The sequence below is a fragment of the Mastigoproctus giganteus genome, chromosome 2, assembly GCF_048544385.1.
Source record: "Mastigoproctus giganteus isolate SK-2022 chromosome 2, ASM4854438v1, whole genome shotgun sequence".
NCBI classification, from domain to species: domain Eukaryota; kingdom Metazoa; phylum Arthropoda; class Arachnida; order Uropygi; family Thelyphonidae; genus Mastigoproctus; species Mastigoproctus giganteus.
Genome location: NC_143576.1, coordinates 153,545,984 through 153,552,044, shown reverse-complemented (window position 1 = coordinate 153,552,044; position 6,061 = coordinate 153,545,984). Strand labels below are relative to the sequence as shown.

General features: G+C 40.3%; 1 non-coding gene across 1 annotated transcript; it reads right to left on the bottom strand.

Annotated features, from left to right (window-relative positions):
* Positions 1 to 1,333: 1,333 nt before the first annotated feature.
* TRNAS-ACU (transfer RNA serine (anticodon ACU)) lies at positions 1,334 to 1,407 on the bottom strand. The gene has a single exon. It is a non-coding gene; the product is annotated as a tRNA-Ser (tRNA).
* Between the last annotated feature and the right edge of the window lie 4,654 nt (positions 1,408 to 6,061).

The following is a 6,061-nucleotide window of genomic DNA, read 5'->3' as shown; positions in this document are numbered from 1 at the left end:
TGATTCATCCCTTTCCTTCTAGAGTTTACATAGGTAAAGAACTCTTTTCTATTTTTCTTTGCGTCCTTTGCCAAGGATTTCTCATAATGTGCCTTCGTCTGCCTAACCTCCTTTGTAACTTGGTTACAGATCAACTTATATCTGTCGTAGGCTTCTGTGTCACATGTTAATTTATATGTATCCCATGCATTTTTTCTTCTCTGCCATGTGTCTCATTAGTTCATCGGACATCCATTTAGGCCTAAACCTTGAACAATATTTCTTACTTGGTATGTAAAGCCTAGTAGCTTCCAAGATAGGTTCTTTGGATGCTTCCCATTTTGAATTTTCTGTTGGTAACATCATCAGTTGGTCCCACTGTATAGAATTTAAATACTGTCTCAGACCATCGTAGTCGCCTTTACGAAAGCAAAAACCCTTCCCTTTACTCCTGATGGTAGTTACCTCCTTTGAGTAAATCCCACTTCAGCACACTGTGATCACTGCCACTTAGTGGTTCCTTTATCTGCAGATTCTTAATGCATGAGAAATCACTACTGATAATCGGATCAAGAGTATTACTCCCTCTAGTTGCCTCCCGAACATGCTGATGTAGAAAACAATCATCCAATAAATCCACAAAAGCCTTGCTAGTGTATGACCAACCCACAGATTCCAGTCAATATCTGGGAAATTAAAATCCCCCATTATAAGACTTTCTGATTTACTGGCCCACTCTATTTCCCTGTACAGTTTCTTATTATACCCACTAGAGTCATTAGACCTATAGCACACTCCTACTCTCAATTTTGATCTCCCAGTGCTTACCGTCACACCAAACTGACTCGACACTGCACTGTCCAGCCATGTCGACTGGCTTCACTTCCTTGGATTTTATGTGTTTCGTAACTAATAGCATAACCCCTCCTTCCTTCCTATCCTGTCTATTCTTTCTGTAGACATTGTACTCCCCAAATTCCAGTTCTGCATTCCTTATATCTGTGTAACACCACGTCTCTGATATCCCAACGATATCTGCCTTTGATGTTTTGAGCAATACCTCAAATTCATCAAATTTATATACCAAACTCCTAGCATTGGTGTACACTCAAGTATACATGCACCTGTTCTTTTTGTTGGCTACCCTAACACAACCCCTGTGTTTACTTGTACCGCAATGACTCCCAGCAGTCTCTGAAATATCCTGCATCTTGTTTTACAGGTTTCTGCTCATTCCAATAGAAGCAGTGCAAGAATCACTTTCACCTCTGCCAGTGGCTACTGTTAATCTATTAGTCCTTGTATCCCCCCAAGAAAATTAAGAAGCATTCACAATTAAACTATAAAACTTCACAGGTACCGGTGGGATTCGAACCCACGATCTCTTGTTTAGTAGACAGGCGCTTTAACCAACTAAGCCACAGCGCCACAATTTGCAGAGAATTCATTGCAGAGAAAGGTGATGCTGGCAACACACAGATGCTGCTGAACAACATCAACAATTGCATTACAAGTGATCTCGGGTTGTATTCCGGTTGACCTTTATGTGACATACCGAGGCATGATTTCTAACTTAAAGAAAGGTTTGGCAACTCAAATCTTCGATATTGTAAGTAATCCAGCAGGACAAAATTAATCTTTGGACAAAATTCACTGAGAAGTGGAAATACAGATGGCAATCCAGTGAAACAGGACTCACTACCAGGGAGTTCATTGAAGATGCAAGCTGTAAATAAGAAAGTTATGGGATGGTTTTTTCCTTCAATGACAACGTCATGTTTAATAGCTGGACAAGGTTCACTGCAGGATAAATTGTGTAAATTTGACTTGAACCTGACCCTTTGTTTCTGTGGGGCAGTAGAAGATTTTCTGCAATCTTCTACTGCCTCAGTAAAGACTACTGCCTCTGCTTTATTGCCCGGCTTATGACGACTTCAGACAAGAACTATTTAACAGCACTCAACCTATTAGGACTGATTACCTCAATATTTTGATTCAAGATGCCAAGAACTTTGCGGCACTCCAATCTTTTTCTGACAAGGTATTTAAAAAAAGATCCACCTAAATTCAAAAATAGCAAAAGCTTAAATTTTCAGTACTCACCTTTGATCGATCTGCAATTGTTATGGTTTGAATAATAAGAGATTGGCTAACTTTAAGGTGATTGGTTTATTTAAAAATTAAGGGGATGAATAAGTGGTAATTACGATGGAAACGGGATTAAAATATGCGCAAGGAAGTAGAAGTGCACTAATTCCGTCCTTGGTTGTCGTAAAGTTGATTAAAGTTGAAATTCTAAATAGTGAATAAGCCAATAGTCGTAACGGTGGACTTTCGTTAAAATGTCTTCAGTTGGCAAGTTAAGTGAAAGGGAACGCGTACTGTATTTAAAAAATAAAATTGTAATCCCGTGATGCACTTTGACGTTTGCGGGAATCTCAAATTCGTGAGATTCTACAGTACGCGTTCCCTTTCACACTTAACTTGCCAACTGAAGACTTTTTAACGAAAGTCCACCGTTGCGACTATTGGCTTATTCACTATTTAGAATTTCAACTTTAATCAACTTTACGACAACCAAGGACAGAGTTAGTGCACTTCTACTTCCTTGGGCATATTTTAATCCCGTTTCCATCGTAATTACCACTTATTCATTCCCTTAATTTTTTAATAAACCAATCACCTTAAAGTTAGCCAATCTCTTATTATTCAAACCATAAAAATTGCAGATCGATCAAAGGTGAGTACTGGAAATTTAAGCTTTTGCTATTTTTGAATTTAGTCCAATAAAATAGAACTTTAAGACATACTATAACTTCTAAATGTCAAAAAGATCCACCTTGTTTATTAATTCTAGAAGTGGACAGTAGAATGATGTCTTCATGAACTTATATTTCTACCTTACTAGGTCAAACAGCTTTTATCATAGAAATTAAATTTTGTTTTCTTAAATTAGTAAAAATTTGGAATGTATATAGTGGTATTAACTACAAACATAGAAGGATTTATTTGTTCTCTGGAATTGAGAATTTTTGGTTCAATTGTTTTAAGGGCTAACGACCTGTAGCCTGTGTTGCCCCGGTTCTGATTGGTCAGCCTGAGGGTTCCTGTCCTTTGGAACCCTCAGGCTGACCATTAGGGTCACTAATGCCACCCAAAACAAGTACATACGTCCTCCCCACACCAGGTTTTCTTGGCGCATTAAAATTTTAAACCAAACCAAATCCACACCAGGTGGAAAAAGCTCAGTTTCGAATACCGTCGATGACGCCAGGAACTTTTATGGGCTTTTTTTTTTTTCGCTCCATGGCTGGGTTAGTCGGCCTCAAGTGTAGATAGCAAGGTTTTTCGTCCAGCAAAGCAGGCAAACCTATCAGAGAACACGCAATTTATAGACACAATACACATGGGTAATTCGGATTATTATATTAGGGCCACCCGTTATTTCTTACATATACCCGTGTATATATTGTCTGTAAATTGCGTGTGTTCTCCGGTCGATTTGTCTGTTTTGCTGGACGAAAAAACCCCCAGTTTCTGGGGGGGAAACCCCTTGCTGTCTACGCTTGAGACCGACGAACTTAGCCACAGAGTGATCAAAACCCAATAAAGTTCCTCGCGTCATGGATGGGATTCAAACCCGGGCCTTTTCCACCCGGTGTGGGGAGGTCGGTGATGATAACACTGTGCTACTCCTGCAGACAATACACATGGGTAGATGAAATAACTTTTCGGGTGACCATAATAAATAGTTTTTTTTTTTGTGGAAACAGTTTCAGGAGCAGAAACCATTAGAAGATCTGGCCACGGTCGCCCGAGGGTTACGTCAACCAGACAGACGTAAATCTGGCTCTAACAGCTAATTCTGCGATGTCCTGTCATCTAATCACTTTTGAGGTTGCTGCGAGCACAGGTAAAAACATTTCCAACCGGACTATGTTAAGAAGGCTCAATTCAAGTGGATTATGCGCAAGGAAGCCAGTGGTTTGTATCCCATTAAGGGGTTAGGGGTTCCGGGGGAAATCCTGGAGACCGACATACAAATACCTTGAATACAAATCTCATTAACAACAAACCATTGCAGAGCTCCTCGAAACTGGTGCCATAAACATGTGACTTGGATTCCTGACAAATGGGTTACAGTTCTGTTCTCTAAGTTCCGTTTTAGCCTACGAACAGATTGTACACGTTATTTCATCTGGAAACAACGAGAAATGTTAGTTGTCTGACGACACCATGGGTTTCCCCCTCATCTCCCTGTTTTATTCTTTGTGAGTGACACATTTAATATCATATATTTGGATTTTAGAAAGGCTTTTGATACTGTTGCACATGGAAGGCTGCTGTACAAATTGGAGCAGTGTGGCATTGGAGGAAAATTGCTGCTATGGATAAAGGGATGATTGAGTGGGAGAAGACAGAGAGTGGTAATCAATGGACACTGCTCTTTGTGGATTAATGTTATTAGTGGAGTCCCCCAGGGTTCAGTGTTGGGTTCATTGTCGTTTTCTGTATTCATTAATGATATTGGTGATGGTATATCAGGCTTAATGTCAAAGTTTGCAGACGATACGAAGGTCGGCAGGTTTGTTAATGACACTAATGACAGTACGCTGCTGCAACAGGATCTAGAAAAGCTGAGCAGATGGACTGAGCGGTAGCAACTGAAGTTTAACATCGACAATGTAAAATACTGCATATGGGAAGCAGTAACCCCAAAGTAACATATCAACTATGCGGTACTACACTGACAGTGGTAGAGAGTGAAAAGAATCTGGGGGGTAATTGTGCAGGCAGATATGAAGTTTTCTGAGCAGTGCAGATGGTCTGCAAGAGTAGCTCATAGTGTCTTGTCAATGATTTCAGGAATTTTTCTAGCAGGGATAAGGAGGTGATTATCCCCTTGTATAAGGCAATGGTCAGGCCACACCTTGAGTACTGTATACAGGTCTGGAGGCCTCATTTTAAGAAGGATATAGAGCTTTTGGAACGAGTACAGAGAAGGGCAACAAGATTACTGAATGGAACAAAGGGTTGCTCTTACGAAGAATGGATTAAAGTTTGCAAATTTAAGTGTCTGGAGACTAGGCACCTGCAAGGTTATCTGATTGAGGTGTATAAAGCCTTGAATGGTTGAGCATGCTGAATGCTGATGGAATTCTTCCTCTTGCTCAGAATAATCAGCCTGCGAGGGCATAAGTTCAAATTGAAGGAAGACAGTTGTAGGACAGATGTACGGAAGTTTGTCTTTAGCCAGCGGGTGGTTGATTGCTGGAAAAACTTCAACTGCCGTTTTAGAAGTTCATAGCTTAAATAGATTCACGGCAGAACTAGACAAACATTTGCAGTGAGTGGATGGGCGAAATTATAAGTTTTTTTTTTTTTTTTTTGGCTGATGCCATATAAGCTGGCTTTCTTGCATCATATGCCCTTGCTAATGCTAATATAAATAAAGCAGGTATGACAATATGAAGTCCTAACTTCTGTGCAAGATCAATGATTTTCGATAGAGCTCAAGTACTGGAAGAATATCTTGAAACTGAAGATATCCAACGACTGCCGTGGCCAGCACGATCAAGATTTAAATCGAATATGTGTGGGACGCCCTTGGGCTTCGCATTGCACGCCGACAGCCAACTCCTCGGTCACTTGGTAAGCTAAGGTCTGCGTTGGTGGAAGAAAAAAAAAAAAGGATTTGTTGTCACAGAATCTTATAACACCATTATATCGAGCATGGTTCACCGCTGCCAGGCGTGTTTATCCGTTGGAGAAGACATCTGCTGTACTGATGTCATGTGACCATATTTTCGAGCATTTTGTATCGACTCCTGTATTATGACCTTTTTGGTAATTTTTATACACTGTGCTGCCACTTTATTAGGTACACCCATGCTGTGCACACAAATGGTTGGTCCCACAACGTTGCAAGTCACATGATCACAGTTGTGGATATAAATGCAGCAGAACAACCTTTCTAGTATCAGTTAAGCTTACAAACCGTAGCAAAAATGGGGAAAAGGAGTGATATAACGGACTTCAAACGTGGCATGGTAGTAGATGGAAAACGTGCTGGACAAAGCAT